This window comes from Heterocephalus glaber, unplaced genomic scaffold, assembly GCF_053883595.1.
Source record: "Heterocephalus glaber isolate CG9 unplaced genomic scaffold, H.glaber_assembly_v1.0 deba00000901, whole genome shotgun sequence".
Lineage (NCBI taxonomy): Eukaryota > Metazoa > Chordata > Mammalia > Rodentia > Bathyergidae > Heterocephalus > Heterocephalus glaber.
Window position 1 is genome coordinate 3056073 of NW_028258171.1, and position 20670 is coordinate 3076742.

The window sequence follows — 20670 nt, forward strand, 5'->3', positions numbered from 1 at the left end:
TCTGGGTTTAGGGCTTAGCTCCTTTCAGGCTTGGAATACATTACTCTTAAGGACTTCTTACCTTGTGGGTTTGCATTGAGAAATTTGCTGTTATTGTGTAGGGCTTTCCTTCCTATGTGATTTGTTTCTTTTCTCTAACTGCTTGTAGAAGTTTGTTCTTCTGTTGGATTTCTGGAATCTTAACAATTATATCCCTATGTGTAGATCTTTTTTGATCAAGGCTATTTGGAGTCCTATATGCCTCACTTATCTGTATGTCAAGTTCTTTTCCCCTGCTTGGGAAGTTTTCTGCCATCACTTCTGTGGACAGTTTTTTTATGTCCTCTGCACTCTCTCCTCTTTCTTCACTGACTCAGTTATTGATCAGTCTTATCTTATTCTTCTTTGCATCTTTGATTTCTCATGGTTCCTGAGTGTTTTAAAGAAATTTTTCTTTTCCTGGTCATTAATCGCAATCTTATCTTTTATATCTGAAATTCTGTCCTCACATTGGCTCATTCTGTGGTGTACACTTTCAAGGGAGTTTTTATTCTCCTAGAAATCTGTTTGCATCTGTTTTATAGATTCCATTTGTTTCCTATGTGGGGATTCCATCATATTCCTCAGCTCCTCTACTTTTTTATCTGTCCTCTCTAGATTTATTAATTATGTCTTGCACTATGGACACAATCTCTGCTGTTATCTGCAAAATTATTTCTGATTTCAGATCCTCTTTTGTTGCCAGTTCAGGGAGTCCAGGTGGTTAAGTATCAGATTGTTTCATCTCATTTCCCTTTGTGGTTGCTGTAGGTGATCTGGAAGTCTGGTTTTGAGGCTTGTTCATGTGTCTTTTCATTTTGATGGGGGTGGTTTGTGTGTGGGCTCTGCTCCCCTTCTCTGTGCTGGGAGTAGTTTTAATGTGATTTAGAACCCTTGTCCTCAGCCCTGGGAGTGGTTCTATGGTGGCCTTTATGCCTCCTCCTAGTTTGTAGAGGTCTCAGTCCATAGATGGCTGGCTCCAAGGTAGGGTGGGTGGCAGACAGTCATTGCAGAGAAGAAACAACATAGCATGCACAAGGTAGCAAAAGCAACAAGAGAGAGAGCCAAGTCTTTTTTTGTTTGTTTTGGTACTAGGGATCACACTGAGGGCCTTGTGCTTGTGAGGCAGGAGGTGGAACCACTGAGCTAAATCCCAGGCTACTGGGGCCAATTCTTCATTCCTCTTTTATTTAAATATTTATCCTTTGACTTTCCAAGTCTTGGCATTAGCCATTCTTTTCCACGTCCCGATTTTGAGCCTGGCTATATAATTTGGATTGACGATGGGATGTTAGGTAATGTGGCTCCAGCAGACTATTAAGATCTGCTTGCCGTGTTGTGATTTTGCACCATGAGAACAACTGACCTCAGGAAACCCACTGGTCACAAAAGGAAGACATGCAGAGCAGATTAAACCATGCATGCACCTAAGAGTTAAACCTAGGTAAGCCTTGCAGTATTAGCAGGGATAGTCCAATCGACTTGCAAACATATGAACAAGAATAAATGATTATTATTTTAAGTCATTGACTTTTTGAGTCATAAAATCTACAGTTATATTCTAGCAATAAATGAACATTATAAAAGTTCCTACAAGGAAATGTGATGCCACTGCAAACAAAACTTAAAATATGATTTTGATTAAGGCTATGGGTGGTCATGAAATGATGGCCAGAAAATTGTGAGCAAAATATGGGACATGGGAAAAATTATGACCCCTGGTATTTAGTATTAAAATGTTTAATAATACTACTGTCTGCCACTGGAAAATTATGTATCTGGTAAATATGTAGAAGAGTACGAAAAATGATAACATCTGAAAAAGAGCCAGTTTGCAAATAGTATTTAGTAGTAGTACTTTTGAGAATTGCAGAGTTGCTAACAGAAACTGTTTTTTTTTTTTTTTTTTTAAATCAAATTAAAGATACAACCATTAAGGCAGAGCCTTGGGAAACATTCCATTCAGAAAAAGAAATAGTGCTAGAATCATTAAAGTATTTTTGTTAAAACATGATATATCAAAAATACAGTAATACCTCAGTTCATAACTGCTTCTGTTTGCAAACAAAAGCAAAATTTTCTTTTGGCAAAATTTTGCTTGCATTTGAAAACTCCATCTCAGGTGCCAAGCATGACCTCAGCCATCTTCCCCACACAAACACAAAGGCAGCCATCTTCCCCAAAATTGAGAAACAAATTAAGTTCATAAACCAAAGCACAATTGAATCTAGAGAGAGGAGGGCTTGCAAAAATATGTTCAATGACTGAAAAATAGCATTCACTCCCAAAATCAGTAAAAAGAAAAAACCTTATAAACTGATAAAGTGGAATTGTGTGAGCAAAAAGCATGGCAACCCTAGAGTAGAAGAGGTTGAGAATTCCATTCAAGTTCTTGGTCTCCATGTTTCTACATGTAGGGAGCAAGTCACTAAAATAAGGAAATGTGCTAGTTAATGTTGATTGTCCACTTGACTAAATCAAGAGGCTTTTGGAGAGATATTTGGATTGTGAAGACCCAGAGACCTCATCAGTGACTCAGTCCATTTCTGAGTTCACAGCTGAATGGGCTATGAGGAGGTGGGATGCATTTGGAGGAAGAAGGTCATAGGGCTGTGACTTAGGGACTTCATCTGGTCCCTGTATGCTTCCTCTCTGGCACCCTTTCACTGTTCTCTGCTTCTGAGCTTCTATGAAGTAGGTAGCTTTGTCCCCCATCACTTCTGCCAAGATGTTCCTGCTTTGGAGCCAGCCAAACTCTGAGGCTGTTAGCCAATGTACACTTTTCCTTTATAAAGTGTGGGTGTCAGGTATTTTTCCCAACAGTGGGAAAGCTGATTAATGCAGAAGATGTATTCTTTAATCCCCTTTTTATAGCTGGCCAAGGAGAATTACGCAAAATGAATGAACACCCAGAAGACAGCTGAGAACAGTGGTTAGGACCTGCTCCTCAAGCTTAAGTCAAAAAACCTTTCCTACCCCCAAGTCCAAGTAAGATTCCAGAATTGCTGTGGAGCAGTGACTGCTAAACATTTCCTGTTCTCTCTTGTTTAAATGGGAGAATTATTACCGATATGCTGTCCTTCTTCCACCATTATAAGATAGATTATTTGTCCTTTTGGCTCATAGGCCTCTAGGTCAAGAAGTACAATATCTAGAGCTGATCCAGATTGTGAAGTCCTGGGCTTTATGCTTGCTATCTCTGTTGCCCAGAACTTCTTCATATCATGTGATGAGGGAAGGAGAAAGAATCTATGGTATATATACACAACAGCATATTACTTGACCATAAAGAAGTATGAAATATGAAACCCTATCATTTGCAAGAAAGTAGATGGAACTGGAGATCATCATGTTAAGTAAAATAAGCCAGACACAGAAACTCAAGTATCATATCTTTCTCTCATATGTAGAAACTGAAAAGAAGAAAAAATGGCCCAAAAGTGGAAGACAAGAAGAGCTACAAGAAATTGGGGAGGGCAGGGAAAGAGGGCTGAATTTGAGAGAACAGACAACAAACTCACGAGGTATGTATGTATGGAAATGTCACAGTGAATGCCATTAATTTTTAGGGTGTATGTTGGTAATTATGAAAAATGGGGAAAGAATCCAGTATTTGCAGGAAGACATGATCTTAACTTCTAAATATACAACTAAGAATGAAATCAGCCTAGTGACTAAGAGTATATTGAAAAGCTGAGCTAGGATTTTGACCACTTACTAACTTGTCACACTTTACATTTAAATGGTAGTAATGGTATGTAAATATAATAATCTTATTATAATGAGTATATAATGCATAACCCCAACGGAGGGTTAGTATGTGAATGTTTCCTTATACCGAGGTTCACATTATTCTCAACTGAATTACTGGGTTTAATTCATTTTATCCCTATTTCAGTGTACCGAAATGACTTTATTAGTGTAATAGTAATGATGACACACAAAGTTTTAAAGGCTAGTAAAAAATTCCAAGTACAGTTTTATTCCTATTATATATAATTCTACTATTAACAACTATTAACAGAGAAATTAAGGCTAACACCCTGATTTGGAGGCCAGCCTAGCCTGGGCAAATTAGTGAATTAAAGAGTCTTTGTCTCAAAATAAAAAAAAAAATCTGGGCATATAGTTCAATGCAAAGGCTTTGGGTTCAATTCCCAGAACCTTAAAAAAGCATATTAAAGCTTATTGTTAATTGTAAAGAAAAGACATATTTAATGCAATGATTTTAGATGAGATTTACCTCTTTGAACTATTTGTGGAAAATGTCCATTTTTTAAAAATTTCACTCACTAAGCAGCTATAGTAGTTTCACAATAATAATTTTGGATTTCTATTTTTAAGTTTTAAAAATAACCATTCAACTGTTCTTTTGTACAACAAATGCTGTAACAACAATTGTAATGTCCTATTCATCACTCTATTGTAGTTATTACAATGACAGTCCCAGTTAGCCAACATTAGAGTATTTCTTTCAGAAACCTATCACAAATTCTAAAAGCTGCTCCCTACTTTTAATACACACACACACACACACACACACACACACACACATACACACACAAACTCACACACAGAGTTCCACAATCAAGGCAATGGAGGACAGCAAGTTTGTGTTATAAACCTTCATTATAACTGATGAAGAACTGTTGTTACTTACTTGTACTGGTAAATAAAAATTGTGGTTACATCTGTTATTTAAAAAAGCAAAAATGGATTTTAATTAGTTTATATGACTGAGTATTAGAACAAACACAAGAACTTTGGTTTAGACTCTTCTCCCTAAGATTCATCTTCAGAGGCCTGAAAGTGTTGTGGAGTGGGAAGTGTTTATTGGTATTTCCAAGTATTCTTGTCCATACCATGACAAAAGGTGTCTACTGAGAATGGATGGGCAGAAGGACTTGTTCCAGATTTCACACCTTCATGTGTAAGAATGATTGAATTGCATGATAAGGATAATAATATTTGATAAAAATGTTACCTAGCAGTAGGTACAAAGCTCCATAAGGACTAGCCCTCTGTGAAGAGTGGTATTGTGTTTTATTATAGCTGTTTGCTCAGGAATATCTCTGAGGTAACTATGGAAATTAACTTCCATTCTGAGCTCTTCCCAGTTGATGGTGTAAAGTAGAGCATGCTTGTACCATGTAAGTGGAGTGGTTATTGGTTCAATTCATCACTAATTCTATCCTACATGTAACTGATAGGATAAATCACAGACATATACACTTTTAAAATATATTCCATGCAATTTACTGTACATCTACACTTTTAGCCTCTCTGTCTTTCTTTTAGGCTATAATATCTTACTTACTGAAAGAACTGCTTTTCAGATTTTGGTGTTATTGTAGGCAGCCATCATATCCTTTCCTCCTTCATTAGGCTCATCACTACCCAAAGAAATATTTCTGTCACCATGATTAAACTGTATATATGGTATATAGAAATCATTTTATATCCTCTTTAAACTTGTTTATGACAGAGCTTTACTTAGGGGTGTGAAAATGAGATGAAAAATTCTTAGTTCAAAAACTGACAACACTTAAGCAATTATTCAACTGTAAGTTCTATAAGACATGAAGACATGTTAGTGGAAAATCGCAATGCTTTAGAGCTCTAGCATTGTACAAATTATCCTCCCTCAACACTCTGCTTTTTAAAGGGAATAGGTTGGTCTGTTTGACACCCAGAGACAACCTAGTAGCTAGGTGGCATGAGGTTTTGATAACATAGGTTAATTAATAAGGTCCAACTAGTCAGGGGAAGTGTTGGATTCAAGGACATTTAATAAGATTAGACTTTCAACATTATTTGGTACATAATTCAAATATGTAAATTGGCATAGCCCAGAGGCCCAGACATGTCAAATAAATGAGAACAGATAAGAATAAAATTAAATTTTAAGGAGGTAGTAAAATAAAAAAATACACTTTCAGCCTGAAATTGAGAACCAAAATTAGAATTCTTCAGCAGATTAAAACTCACTGTTATTAGTATATGAGACCATATGTTAGGGAGATTCATATATTTACAACAGGCATATAATTAAAAGTAGAAATATTCTTTCAGGCACTAAATTTGAATCTACTATACATTACATTGTGGCAATTGCTGCCAATACTAGAGTACCTTTATTATTAAAAGATTAAAAATCATACTGCTTTTTGTGAATTATAATTAAGGATTTTTGCTCTGTAACTGGTTTGGTATTTCAGACTTATTATACTAATACCTACACGTTTATTTCTGCTGCCTACAGTAATTCAGACTCAGGCTAGTGTGAGAACTATGGAGAAAGAAAGCAAACTTCTGCTCTAACACTATTGAAATCACATTTTAAAACAATTTAAATATCATTGGTAGAATAACCTGCTAGGCACTTCAAAATTGTAATTTCCAGTGCATTTGTCAGGTAGCATGAATTTTATTTCAACCATATTTAGTAGTTTAAAATTAAAATAAAAGAGTCTCTTTCCACCATGTTGTAAATGAAAATTATTATAATTTAATATCAGATATGAATCAGTTAAATGTACTTCAGCCAAAGCTCTAATATTTCAGAGAAGAGCAGATGTTACCCTGTCTAGTACCCCATTAATATACCTAGTCAGTTTTTCTGCTATTCTCTCTAGGGCAGAGAATAAAAGCATATTTTCTTTTCCTTTCCTTAAGCAAAACCACTTGCTCCCTGAAGCACAAGATTTAATTATCCTTACTGCATTATATTTGCTTGAATAGCTACAGAAGTTATTAATGGGCATAACATTTTCTGATCTTTTTCATGAAATTCAGCTAGCTGTGATATTTGTGCTGATTTAATTACCTTTAGGAGATTAATTAGTATAGTGGTAGGAAATAAGGAATTAGGATTTATAAACCAAATTTAATTCTATTGATCATTGTGATATGTAACACTGGCTAGTGGGAGAGTTTAGATATAGAATCCATGTATGTATATTGTTTCTGGAAAGATGGTAGTGGTTACTTGCTACTTATAGGAATATTTATCAGAAAGCACACTCGATTAATAGTAGGTACTAAATCAACTCCTAAACCATTGTATAGTCTTAGGCAAATAACTTAAATTTTTTAATCTTAAATTTTATAAAGAATAAATAATAATCCCTACATTATAGGGTTCTTTTAATATTAAATAACTGAATGTACATAAAGCACTGAGAGCAATATATGGCACATCATATGCCTGCCTGTCAATGATTGTTGTTATCATCATTTAAAAAATTAATTAGAGTAAGCAGACTTTGAAAAACAGATAATGAGTTGTGTCTAGTTACTTTGAGGGCTAGATATAAGTTTTCCTCCCCACAAATTTCAGGTAATTTGTACATTCAATATGTTGAATAGAAATTTTCATAGGAAGAAATCTGAAAGCTCATCAGAAAATAAAATATCAAATTAAGATGCTGCAGAAATAATACAAAGCAGATTTAGAAATATAATATATGATATTAGAGTTTAAAGCAAATATATCTTAAAGAAATCAAAGGGAGGATTAAAAATATCAGTAAAGACCAGCATTTTGAGTGGAACAAAATACAAATTTTAGAAATAAAATTTAATTTATTAAAATGAAAAGTGACAATGTTCTACTGCAGATAACTTTTTATCAAATATATTTTGTACTTTAAACCCAAGTTAAGCATGCATTAATTTTGGAAACTCTGTAGCAAAGAATTACAAAGAGTAGTGTAAAACAATGCACATTTATTATTTCCTAGTTTCCTGGTCAGAGTTCTGGCTATGGTTTATCTAGGGCATTTGTAAGGCAGTGATCGGGGTGGTGGCCAGGAGTATGTTCTCATTTGGAAGCTTGGGAGGGAATGAATTTGCCTGAAAGTATACTCAGATCAGTGCAGAAATCTTCCTTCTGGTTGTGAGACTGAAGGCCTGGCCATCCTCAATTTCTTGCCACATGGACCTTCCAACACAGACAGTTAGTTTTTTGAGCCAATAAGGGAAAGAGAGAATCTAGAGGAAGCCAGCAAGCAAGATGTGCTATAGCACAGTATAGTCATAGGCAATTTATCACCTTTGCCAATTCTGTTGGTTAGAAACAAGCCTCAAGGGGAGGCAAGTAGATGAGAGCATAAGAACGAGGATATAAGGATTAGTATGTTGAACCACTTTAGTGTCTGTCTGGCACATGGCAAACATTTAGGGAATATGTAAATTTGTAACATAAAGCATGCAACATAAAATGGAAAGTATAAGTTTCCCTCTTCTGATCTCTTATTCTCCTTCACAGTAATTTCTGTACCAAATTTTTTGCCTCCTTCTAGAAAATAACATGTTGTATATTTCTCAAAATAAACAAAAATGGCCATTAACTGATACAAAAGACTGAATTGCCCCCCATTCATATGTCTTAAGCCCCAACATGGCTGTTTGGAGGTAGGGCCTTTAAAGGAGGCAATTATGAATCAGTTAGATCATACTGATTGGAATTGTCCAATTGGACTGATGTTCATATAAGAAAAGGAAGAGACACTGGGGATGTAGGCACACAGTGAGAAGAAGTCAACCATTTAAGAACACAGTGAGTAAACCATTTAAGAACACAGTGAGAATGTGACATCTAGAAGCCAATGTGAGAGACTTCATCAGAAGCCAACACTGTCAACCTTGCTCTTGAATTCAATGTCCATGAGTGTGAAAAAATAAATTCCTCTTGTTTAGCCACGTAGAAAGAGTACAATATTTTGTGATGTATCCTTGTTATATTAATATGGTGAGCTAGAGTATTAATGCATTGAAACATACATCTGAGGACATTGATTGGAATGGGGAAACAAAAAGAAACATGAAGGAAAAGTCAAGAAAGGAGAACAAAAGAAAAAAAATACCAAGAATAGATCAGTTAGGGTAAGGGAAAATGGAGCAATCAGACAGAAGACATATCCAAAGATACAATGTCAAAGAACTCTGAAAAATGAACAAAGGCCCATAAAGAACTTTGAAATTTTACCCTGCTTGGAAGCTAATATGTTAGTCTGCCATATTCTTACAGAAGTTGGTATCTGGGTTAGAGGCAGGGGATTTTGTTACTCATTGTATGGCAGAAATCTAGAGCTTAATGTTTGCTAAGTTAGATTTCACAGACGTGATGTAAGGAGAAGTCCACGAGGATGCTATGTGCAAAGACATGTATGATGAGGAACCTCAAGCTGAAGGATTTTGAAATCTTAAGGATCATGTCATCAAATCTGCCCAATATTTGCCAGGAGGAAGATACTCTCTTTATTATCCTAATCAGGAAACAAATCTGGTTTTTGACCAAGTGTGAGACATTCCTTTATTGTAATGATGTGTTCGATGTATACATCTGTGAAAATATAATCTAAGTTGTCCATGTTTATTCATAAGTATAAATCATTGCAAAATGTAAGAAAGAATCATGGAAAATTGCTTCTAAGTAAAGTTAACAACAAATATTCAGAAGTGTACTGAATTCCAAACCAGGAATATTGCAAGAAATCCTCACCTAGGCATGTCAAAATGAAACTCCATAAAACCAAAGGCAAGGCCAGTTGTGCTGAAAACACTGAATCAGCCCGCTGCAGACAGGCAGGTCTGCGGATGTGGTCCTGAGGTCACCAATGGCCCTGAAAATACCGAACAAGCCCATGCCTCAGCAGGAATCTACTGGACCCTACCCCCACTCCTTTGGCCTCTTCTCTGTACAGCCACCTGGTTCCACACTACAAAGATGCAGAGGACACCAGACCACCAGACCACTGTACTGGAGCTAATCAAATTCTCAGCATTTAAAGAATTCCTGGCCAGAGGTAGGGGCTTCTGAGCAGCTGTCCCACTGCTCCTGGGCCAGAGGAAGGGGCTTCCAGGCTGCCAACCATCCTGTCACTCCTGGCCCAGAGGAAGGGGCTTTTGGGCCACAATCCCTACCGCCACTCTCAGCCCCTGGCCCACCTCTCCCAGCTCAGAGGAGGTGAGCCACGCAGAGCCAAGAGCATCCCCCCTCCCCAGTCGAAATGAGAAAACACGTAAATAAGTCTCAAAACCTGACTTCCAGATCAACTACAGCAACCCTAAAGGGAAATGAGATGGAACACTCTGATACTCAACCACCTGGACCCACTGAACTGGCAACAAAAGGGGATCTGGAAAAAATGAAATCAGAAATAATTTCTCAGATAATAGGAGAAATTGTGCTCCTAGTGCAAGACATGATTAATAAATCTAGAGACGAGCTGAGAAACATGATGGAATCCCAACATAGGAAGCAAATGGAATCCATAAAATAGATGCAAATAGATTTCCAGGAGATGAAAAACTCCATTGAAAGCCTACACAGCAGAATGCGCCAACGTGAGGACAGAATTTCAGATATAGAAGATAAGATTACACTTAATGACCAGGAAAAGAAAAATTGTTTCAAAATTATAAGGGAACATGAGAAATCAATCCAGCAGCTGCTAGACAATGCAAAGAAGAATAACATAAGACTGAGTAGAGTCAATGAAGAAACAGGAGAGAGTACAGATGATATAAAAAAACTCTTTGCAGAGATAATGGCAGAAAACTTCCCAAGCAGGGGAAAAGAACTTGACATACAGATAAGTGAGGCATATAGGACTCCAGATAGCCTTGATCAAAAAAAATCTACCCATAGGCATATAATTGTTAAGATTCCAGAAACTCAACAGAAGAACAAAGGTCTGCAAGCAGTTAGAGAAAAGAAACAAGTCATATACAAAGGAAAGCCCATCAGAATCACAGCACACTTCTCAACACAAACCCTCAAGGCAAGAAGAGCTTGGAGTGACATATTCCAAGCCCTAAAAGAAAACAGCCTCCAGCCCAGATTGATGTGCCCTGCGAAACTATCTTTCAAAATTGATGGAGAAATAAGATACTTTCATGACAAAGAGCACCTTAGGAACATCATGAATACCAAACCAGCACTCCAAAGAATTTTACACAATATCCTAGGAACAGACATGAGGATCACAACCACAGGAAGCAAAGCAGAATGAACCCATCTGGCATGACAAGAAATTAAATGGAAAGGGGGAGAACCCAACAAAAAGAAAAAGTCATGACAATGATAAGTCAATAGGTTTCAGTTATAATCATCAACGTTAATGGTCTCAATTCACCAATCAAAAGAAATAGACTGGCAGAATGGGTCAAGAAGCAAAATCCAACAATATGCTGCATACAAGAAACACACTTAATTCAAAAGGAAATGCATAGACTGAAAGTTAAAGGGTGGAAAACAATACTGCATGCGACAGGAACCAAAAAAAAAGCAGGAGTAGCTATCCTCTTTGCAGATCAAATAGATTTCAAACCAACACTGATTAAGAGAGACAAAGAAAGACACTACATCCTTGTAAAGGGAACAATCCAAGAGGAAGAGATGACAATCATTAATATGTATGCACCAAACACTAGTGTGCCCAACTATATAAAGCAAATACTAACAGACATGAAAAGTCATATATACACTAATGCAATTGTAGTGGTGGACCTCAGCACTTCACTGTTACAAACAGATAGATCAACTAGACTAAAAATAAGTAATGAAATACTAGAATTCAATCGAATTCTTCAACAAATGAACTTAACAGATGTTTACAGAGTCTTCCACCCCACAAAATCAGAATACACATTCTTCTCAGCTGCACATGGGTCATTCTCAAAAACAGACCACATACTAACACATAGAACATGTTTAAGTAAGTGCAAAGAAATTGAAGTTATCCCCTGTATATTATCAGACCATAGTGTGATGAAATTGGAGATCCAGAGCAAAAGAAACTCCAAGAATTTCATAAACACTTGGAAATTGAACAACACACTTCTGAATAACCAATGGGTCACAGAGGAAATTAAAGAAGAAATCAGACAGTTCCTTCAATTAAATGAAAATGACAATACAACATATCGGAATCTATGGGACACAATGAAAGAAGTCTTATGAGGGAAATTCATAGCAGTGCATATGCATATTAGGAAAACAGAACGAGCCCAATTAAACAACCTGATGCTGAACCTCAAGCTTCTAGAAAAAGAAGAGCAGGACAACCCCAAAGCTCATACAAGGGAGGAAATTATAAAGATCAGAGGACAAATCAATGCAATGCAGACTAAGAGAACAACACAAAAAACCAATGAAGCCAAGAGTTGGATCTTCGAAAGAATCAACAAAATTGACAAACCCTTAGGCAACCTTATCAGAAAAAGGAAAGAAAAGGCCCAAATTCATGCAATTAGGAATGAAAAGGGTGAAATTACAACAGACCCAGCAGAAATCCAGAGGATCATCAATACCCACTTTCAGAACCTATATGCCAATAAGATGGACAACACAGAAGAAATGAACAGATTCCTAGATACATATGAATTACCAAAGTTGGATGACGAAGACCTAAATATTCTAAACAACCCAATATCAACCAATGAAATTGAAAATGTAATTAAAAACTTATCAACTAAGAAAAGCCTGGGCCCTGATGGCTTCACTGCTAAATTCTACAAGACATTTAGAGAGGAACTGCTGCCACTACTGTTTAAACTCTTCGATGAAATTGAAAGGGAAGCAATATTCCCAAATTCATTCCTGGAAGCAAGCATCACCTTGATCCCCAAAGCAAAGAAAGACCCAACCGAAAAGGAGAACTATAGGCCAATCTCACTAATAAACATAGATGCAGAAATCCTTAATAAGATACTGGCAAACAGAATGCGGAAGATCATCAAGAAGACCATACACCCTGATCAAGTGGGATTCATCCCAGGGCTGCAGGGATGGTTCACCAATGCAAATCAATCCATGTAATACACTATATCAATAGAGCCAAGGACAAAAACCATATGATTATCTCCATAGATGCAGAAAAAGCATTTGACAAAATCCAACATACATTTATGATAAAAACCCTACAAAAAATTGGAATAGATGGTCTCTACCTCAAACTGATAAAAGCCATCTATGAAAAACCAACAGCCAATATCATACTAAATGGTCAAAAACTGAAATCCTTCACACTCAAATCAGGATCAAGACAAGGACTTCCACTATCACCACTCTTGTTCAACATAGTTCTGGAAATACTAGCCACAGCAATTAGACAAGAGAAAGAAATAAAAGGAATAAAGATAGGAAATGAAGAAGTCAAATTGTCATTATTTGCAAATGACATGATGCTATATATAGAAGACCCCAAGAACTCCATCAAAAGTGTTCTGGACTTAATAACCAAATTCAGTCAAGTAGCTGGTTACAAGGTCAACATACAAAAATCAATAGCTTTCCTCTACACCAGTGACAGACTCACTGAGAGAGAAATAGGTCAAAGAATTCCTTTCACAATAGCATCCAAAAAATTGAAATACCTAGGAATCATCCTAACAAAAGAAATCAAAGACTTCTTCTCTGAAAACTATGGCACTCTGAAAAGAGAGATTGAAGATGATATCAGAAAATGGACAGACATCCCCTGCTCCTGGGTAGGAAGGATTAATATAGTGAAAATGGCCATACTTCCAAAACTACTATATAGATTCAATGCAATTCCAATTGAGATCCCAGCAGCATACTTCTCGGACCTTGAGAAAGCAATCCAAAAATTCATTTGGAACAAGAGACCCAGAATAGCAAAAGCAATTCTAGGTAACAGCGACATGGCAGGAGGTATCACAATCCCCAACCTGCAACTCTACTACAAAGCTACTGTGATAAAAACAGCGTGGTACTGGCAAAGAAACAGACCCGAGGACCAGTGGAACAGATTAGAAGATGCAGATACAATGCCAGACACACTCAGCCATCTCATCTTTGATAAAGGAGCCAAACACCCTCACTGGAGGAAAGAGAGCCTCTTTAATAAATGGTGCTGGAAAAATTGGGTTTCAACTTGCCAAAGATTAAAACTAGACCTGTATCTCCCACCATGCACTAAACTAATATCCAAATGGATTAAAGGTCTAAATATTAAAATAGAAATGCTGAACCAGGTGGAACAGAGGTTAGGTAGAACTCTTGAAGACATTGGTGTAGGAAAAGATTTTATGAACAAAATCTCAGTTGCCCATGAACTAGCACAAACAATCAACAAGTGGGATCTCTTCTTATTGAAAAGCTTCTGCACAGCAAGAGAAACCACCAGCAGCGTGAAGAGACAACCCACAATGTGGGAAAAAATCTTCACCTTCTTTTCCTCACACAAAGATCCACTATCTTGAATCTATAAATAACTTAAAAAGACCAGACCTCCCAAATTTAAAGACCCAATCCAAAAATGGGCATCTGAAATGAACAGACATTTCTCAGACAAGGAAGGAGATATAGCAAATAAATACATGAAAAAATGTTCAACATCACTGGTCATTCAAGAGATGCAAATGAAAACAATGCTGAGAATCCACCTCACTCCAGAAAGAATGCCTACTATCATTAAATCAACCAGAACCAAATGCTGGTGGGGCTGTGGGGAAAGAGGAACCCTGCTCCCCTGCTGGTGGGAGTGTAGACTGGTGCAAGCCCTGTGGAAATCAGTGTGGAGATACCTCAAAGAACTAGGACTGGAAGTCCCATTTGACCCTGGTATTCCACTGCTGGGAATCTTCCCCAAAGAATTAAAAGAATCATACCACAGTGATATATGTGCACCCATGTTCATAGCAGCACAGTTTGTGATAGCTAAAACTTGGAAACCACCCAAATGCCCATCAACTGGAGACTGGATAAAGAAAATGTGTTTTTTTTTTTTTTTAAAATGGAGCACTACTTAGCCATAAAAAATGAAAAATTGGAGACATTTATAGCTAAATGGATACACATTGAGGCAATACTCTTAAGTGAAATAAATAGGACACACGTGTATAAATACTGAATAGTTTCTCTGGTGTGAGAAACTGAAAGTGTAAATGGGGACTAAAATATATGATAGGTAATATGAAATAGGAAGAAAAGGGGCAACGGGGAAGGAGGTGGGAGGGGCAGGGGAAAGGAAAGAAGGGAATGGAATTAATACAAGAAAATGGAAAAATAGGAACAAAATCTTCGTAAATAGGGAGGAATTGAGGGGTTGAAGGGAGAGCTGGGCAAGGGTGAAAAATAAGAACCAAGAGAGATTATGTAAAGGTGCAAATTTCCAACGATGAATGTTGTTATATTGTATACCTAAAATGTACCAATGATAAGAATGAATAATCAATAATGCAAGATAGGAAGAAGAGTTCCAAAGGGGTAGGAGTAGTGCGAGGGGCAGGGGAAAGGAAAGAAGGAAAAGGAAAAATGATGAGAAATGGAAAAATGGAAATAAAGTCTTTGTAAATAGGGAAGGTGTGGAGGGGGTGAAGGGAAGGCTAAGAATGGGGAAAAATAATAACCAAGATGCATCACATAAAGGTACAACTTCCCAATGAGAAATGTAATTGTGTTGTATACCTACAATGTACCAATAAAAGAATAATAAAAAAAAAAAACCAAAGGCAAAAGGGACCATTCAAAAGAACTTGAAAAAAAGAGATAATCAAACTACTAAAATTTAAAATAGCAAATAGCAAATAGCTCATTGATCTGTAGTGTATGGAAATGAAGCAGCAATGAGCTAAACTGATCACAGAGAAAGTAAATATCTATCAGAAGCAATGCCAGCCCCATTTATCCAAGCAGAACAACACCAATAACCATAATAAAACTCAGTTTTCTACCAAGAGAAACTCTAAATAAAATTCTAAATGATACTAAATTTAGGAGAGGAAACATTATCTTAATTATAGGACATGAGAAATACATGAATGATGTAAAAAAGAGTCAAATATCATTTTAAATCTACGTCTCTATTGACTCCAATAAACCAATAGTGTCCTTTCTTGTTGATTTTCACAAGATAGACTAGGATAGTCAAAAATAACAGCAAGTAAAGTCAGGAAGGAGATGAAGGAAAAGAATTGTTCAATAGAGGGTAAACATGTACCTTTCATTAATTGATTTTAGAAGTTTGATAAAATTAAAAAGCATGTTGATTTTCAATTAAAATCTCTAAAGGATCAGAAATAGAGTAGGTATCTATCACAATAGAAGGAAATAGTTGAAATATCAATGTTGCCTTGATAAACGTGCTAATAAAATATTTAATATGCCAAAACTTGGTGTTGATGTTACTAGCTTGATGGACTTTGAGCAAAGTGAATAACTCAATGCTATTTTTTTCAGAGCAAAGGCCTATAAGTATCTTCATTGAAGGTGTCTTGTCAAGACTGCTGAAATAACAATGGTTGAAAGAAGATATTTTCTCTAGATTGGTTTTAGCTCTATTAGTTACAGGGCTAGGCTTTGGAAAATGACCTATAAAAATCATAGCTTTTTGCCCTTATATGTGTCAGTACGTATCTCCTCAAATTGAGCAAGCTGATTGATCACTGTATAGACTGACTCATATATCAATCAAATTATATATTTTTTCAGGTATGTTTTCCAGTATATTCATTCACATATTTATTTAAAGTTGCTGCCTCAACTTCCAAATGGATGTAGGTCTAGGGATGTAGCCCAGGGGTGGAGCAGTTGCTCATCATGTGGAAGGCTCTGGGTTTGATGCCTAGCATAAAAACAAAACAAAAAATCAAAAGCAGTAAAGGAATGCAAGCACTTAAACTTTCCACATTACATAAATGTATTCAAAGACATTTAAAAGAATGAAAAGCACATTATTTCAGGGAAAAATCTATACAAATATATGGAGTAGTCAGCAGACATGAGAAACAAAGTGTTTGGGGATATAAGCCATCTTGTTCTATTTTATTCTTACACTGTAATGGATACTATGAACTTCCATCGGTAAAGAAAAACAGCAAAAATATTAGATGTGTTTTAATATAGAAAAGATTTACATGAGTCTTAATGATTCAGAAACCACAGACAGTCATACTTTTAAAAATATGAGCTAAAGAAGTAAAGAATAAATCAGACATTTGCAATTTCAATTCCTGTATGTATAATATTTAAATGAATATGTAGTGATGTCATCTAACTCAGTTTATTTCAAACATTGATACCATTTCTCAAGATAGCCTATATTTACAATGTTCACATATTAGAAATTAGAGACAATGTACACATTATAAATTCAAAATGTAAGAGAACTTTTTAAAATGGAAAAACTACAAATACAGAAAAGGGCTTGAACTTCAAAATGCAATAGACTTACTTCCGTGTCTAATTTAATGTGTGCTTTCCAGTATTTGCCATGATCTGTAATTTTATCCCCGGGGGCTAAAACCTCACCTTATATGGGGATAGTTATAAAAGTTTAAGAAGCAAACTTGAAGATGTTTTAATTATTGACAGAAAGTATTTTCCCCTATTTTCTGATATTTGGGATCGTAAGAGTATTATAATAATTATGGAATATAGTTGCTTCACAGTTTTGAATTTTTGCACTACACAAAAATCTATTCTCCCTGAAATCCATATAGATGCATGTGCTGTGTAATTTCATGCAGCTGTATCTGTCTGAACATCTCCTAGCTAATCATGTGCTGAATGGAGAGGAATCTCAAGCTTGCGCAAGATCCTCAAGAGGACCTGCTTTTGGTGACAGCAGAAAATAAGTAGGTGCACCAATGCCTAATGATACGCCTAGAAGTGATTTTTCTGCCATTGAAAAAGTTGAAATTAAGTGAAAAATATAAATATATTTTTCTTCAAAATATATTTCTTCTGTCCTCATAGGAGCCTCACTCCAAAAGTTTCAGAAACAAAGAATGTAACTATTCAGTTTTTTCATTAGAGAGAGTTGTTCTAATGTTGAAAGTTTTAGAGTAGTTTAAACATGATGGGCGAAGAAATTTGTTTTTACTGTCTAAAGATAATTTAAGTTCTGCAGGAACAACTTTCAAGTATAAACACTTTGAAAACAATTGAATAGAAGACAATTATGTCCAAAATTTAAAAGAAAATTTATCAATAATTATCAATTATTTTTCATCCATTAACTGTATATGTGGTCTGAAAAAAGTAATGTTTCCTCGTCCTGTCTTTACATTTATGTATATACAGAAATTCATGGAATTCAAGATCTAAAAATAAACAGAAATAATATAATATTAAGTGCTAAAGAAAACCAAATGAATTACTGGATTAGGAAACAGGAGGTATGGACTTATCCTTATGTAAATGTGAACTGTGACAACATCATTGAGAAAAATCAGCATTTTCATCTGTGCAAAATTCTTTTATCTATAAAAGGTTCACACTAAAATGAACCATCTCTTCTAAGATGAAAATGGAGTACTACTAAACCATAAACAACAAGAAACTAGAGACATTTATAGCTAAATGGATGCACATTGAGGCCACACTCTTAAGTGAAATAAATAAGACACACATTTGTAAACACCGAATTGTCTCTCTAGTGTGAGTAACTGAAAGTGTAAATGAGGATCAAAATGCATAATAGATAATGTGAAATAGGGAGAAAAGGGGCAAAGGGGAAGGGGAAGGAGAAGGGGGAGGGGAGGGGAAAGGAATGAAGGAAAAGGAAAAAATATGAGAAAAGGAAAAAATGGAAACAAAGTCTTTGTAAATAGAGAGGGGTGGAGGGGGTGAAGGGAGGACAGGGGAATGGGGAAAAAAATAACCAAGATATATCATCTAAAGCTACAAATTCCCAATGATGAATGCCAGCATATTGTATACCTAAAATGTATCAATAAATTTAATGAATAAAAATATTTCAAGTATCATACTGAATAAAAATGGTGAAATGGGCAATGAAATCTTGTTCCTAATTTTAGAAGAAATGCTTTTAGTTTTTTTCTAAATAACATGGTGTTGGCTATCGGTTTATTGCATATAATATTCATTATGTTGAAGTGAGATCCTTCTATACATAGAATCTTCAAGGCTTTTATCATGAAAGAATGTTGAACGTTGTTAAAGGCTTTTTATGCATCTGTTGAGATAATCACGTGATTTTGTATTTGATTCCATTTTTTGAGGTATATTAGATTTATTCATTTACATATGTTGACCATCTTTGAATAATTGCAATGAAACCAACTTGATTATGGTGTAAAATATTAATGTGTTGTTGAATATCTTTTGCCAGTATTTTATTGTGTATTTTTGTATTTAGATCCACCAAGGATATTGACCTATGATTTTCTTTCTTTGCTGTGTTCTTGTTTGGTTTGGTAACAGGTTGGTCTCATAGAATTAGTTTGGAAGTGTCCCTTTGCTTGTAATTTCACAGTTTGAGGAGCAATGGTGCTATTTCTTTAAAGGGTTGATAAAATTTAGCAGCAATTTAGTGAGTTCATCTAGCTTCTTTTTATGGGAAAACTTTATTAGTGCTTCAATAGCATTGCTTATTATTTATCAGTTTGAGTTTTTCATATCTTCTTTATACAATTTTGGTATTTCATGTGTCTAGTAATTTGTTCCTTTCTTCTAAATTTTTCAATATATTGGAACATGTGTTGTCAAAATAGTCCCCAAGGGGCTGGGATTTTGCTGAGTGATTCTACCACCTGCCTCGAAAGCTCAAGGTCCTGAGTTCGATCCTCGGTACACCACCCCACCCCACCCCCACCAAATCCAGTTCTCTGGATTCAGTGGTATTGGTTGTAATATGTTTCTCTTTTTAAATTTTATTAATTTGGATTCTCTCTCTCTCTCTCTCTCTCTCTCTCTCTCTCTCTCTCTCCCTCCTTCTCTCTCTCTCTCTCTCTCTCTCTCTCTCTCGTTTGGCCAAGTTTTGTCATCTTGTTAATCTTTTCAAAAAACAACTCCATGTTTCATTGATAATTTATATTGTTCTTTTAGTCCCTATTGCATTAATCTCAGGTCTGATATTTATTAATTCTTTCCTTCTACTGGTTTTGGTTTTGGCCCCTCCCCCTCCCTCCTCCACCTCCTCCTCCTCCTCCTTCTTTTTCGCCAGGTGCAGTGCCACTGAGTTAAATCCCTGGCTCTTCTGGTTCTTAGTACTAAATGAATATTTTAATTTGTTAACCTGTCTTTGAGGCCAACTATTATTTCATCTGCTTGATCTGTTGTTGGTGAAGATTTCAACTGAATTTTTTTCTTTGGTTTTTTGAGCTTTTCATTTCTTATATTTGCATTTGGTTCTTTTGTAGTCTCTTTTTCTTGAATTATTCCTTGATGTTCCGCATTGTTTTCATTATTTAACTCATTTGATTATTTGTACCCTCTTTGAGTTCATTGACCATTTTTATTATCACTCTTTTGGATTCTTTGTCTGGTATTCCATCTATTTACAAATCATTAGATTCAGTTTTATGGAATTATTAACTTTTGGAAAAGTTGTGTTCCCTTGCTTTTTCATATTTCTTATATTTCTAATTTGAGATCCATGCATCTGTAGGGATAGAAATCTCTTACACTTTTAGTGGGGGTCTTCTCAGGACATAAGTTTATCTTGATGATCTGCCCTACGGTATTAGACGATTTGATATTGTAGTATTGAGATGACTTCCACCTGCACACCATTGTGTAGTTTCTCTGTGGCTTCTCAATGATTAATGGGAATTGATTGACTCAGCCCATACTGAGGCAGGGCCTGAATGATCAATTTTCTCTGTACATCTCACAAAGGTGGGAGCCCTCTGGTAGTTAAGCTAGGTGTGCTGTAA